Here is a 1,967-nt window from a genome sequence, read left to right as displayed (position 1 = left end):
TTATTATTATTATTATTATTATTATTATTATTATTATTTATTATTGTTATTATTATTATTATTATTATTATTATTATTATTATTATTATTATTATTATTATTATTATTATTATTATTATTTATTATTATTATTATTATTATTATTATTATTATTATCACTATTATTATTATTATTATTATTACTATTATTATTATTATTATTATTATTATCGGATGAAAACGAATAATGATGACGAAGATGAAATTCGAAAAATTCTAATTGAAATACAACATTAATTAGGGAGATCCAAATTATTTAAACGATAAGCAAAATTGCCAATAAAATAAATAAAATAGTAAAATTATTCCAATTCTAAAGCATTCTTTATATTACTATCATGAGGAAATACAAATATTGATTTCATGTGTATTAGTCATTTTGAACTTTCATCTAAATAAATTTACTTAAATATTGGGTCTTTATCATTGTAATGAAGCAATGTTTCTTTAGCTTCAACTATCCGGTCATTGTCACGTATAGTAATGAAGCAATGCTTCTTTCTGCATTAATAAAAAAAATTTTTTCACGCTAAAGTATCACAAGCATAGTGTTTTCATCGTAATAAGATTTCTAAACTATAATGTAATAAATACTGATTTGAAATTCGAATTAATTTCATTAAGATGTGTAACAGAAGTCATCACAAAAATGCAAAAAGAACAAAACATTTCATATATATTGAGATATAATTTTAATTTTTTAATGAAAATGAATTGAATAAATTGAATTAAGCAATAAATAATAATAATAGTAATATTAATATGATGCATATAGAGATGGAAATTTTACGCAATTCAAAAAGGAGAAATATTGACTATAGTGACGGTGATGAGATGAGGAGAAGGAGGAAGAAGAGGAGCGGGAATGGAGCAAGAATACATGGCAGGGAAGGTTGACGGTAAGCTGTCGCTGTAGTGTCACGTCTTCTTCTGTCATCTGACGAAACTGCAAACACAATAGAAAACGACCAAAAAAGATGAAAAAAAAAGTTTGCTTATTAAATGAATTCAATTTGTATTTTGAAGAGTGTGCACATTAATGCATGCGTGCGTGTGTATGTATATATATGTGTTTATGTGTATGATGTGTGTGTGTGTGTGCGTGTATATGTATATATGTATATATGTGTATGATATGTGTGTGTCCGTGTGTATGTGTGCGTAAGCGTACGTGTATGTGTGCGTGTAGATGTATGTATGCATGTGTGTGTGTGTGTGTGTGTGCGTAAATGAAAAGTTTATTAGAATCATAAACGTTTTTGTATGATTGGTTAAAAATTGCATTTGTAATAGGAAAATAAGAAAATTTTATAACATAATATATTTATTACTTTTAACTTGTTTTAAAGTAAGTTAATCGATTATTTAAATATTGATTTCAGAATTAATGAACTGATGAATCAAACAAATGCTAAAAAGAAAACAAATTTTTTGCTCATATTTCAATGAAAATTCACTTCGTTTTCGCTCTTTTTCAGTTTACTGGTATTTCATTTCAATACATTCATTATTCAATTTCCATTTCATTAATGTTTTACTCTAATTTTATTGAATTAGCTAAAAAGAAAAAACAAAACAAGAAGGAAGAAGAAAAAAAATGATAATGAAATAGGAAATGTTAGCTTGTTTTGATTTGCATATTTCGTCATTACATTTAAAAATGTCAATATACCTCTTGTTATGCATCATCATCTTTACAAATGAAAATTTAAATTAAATATGAATTCAAACAAAGGTAATTTGTTCCATACGTATAACCTTATAAGATTACTGAAGTATATATCATAAAAAATCATTGTATTATTTCTTTCAAATTAATGAAAAAATTAAGCAGAAAAATTCATTTAGTTTACTTTTTTTTTTTTATTAATCATACGATTGCATTTTATTTAATAAAAAAATTTTTTTTCAAAACACACGAAAATTTC

The sequence above is a fragment of the Loa loa genome, assembly GCF_000183805.2.
Source record: "Loa loa unplaced genomic scaffold supercont3.446, whole genome shotgun sequence".
Lineage (NCBI taxonomy): Eukaryota > Metazoa > Nematoda > Chromadorea > Rhabditida > Onchocercidae > Loa > Loa loa.
The sequence above is the reverse complement of the archived record's forward strand: the minus strand, read 5'-3'. Positions refer to the sequence as shown.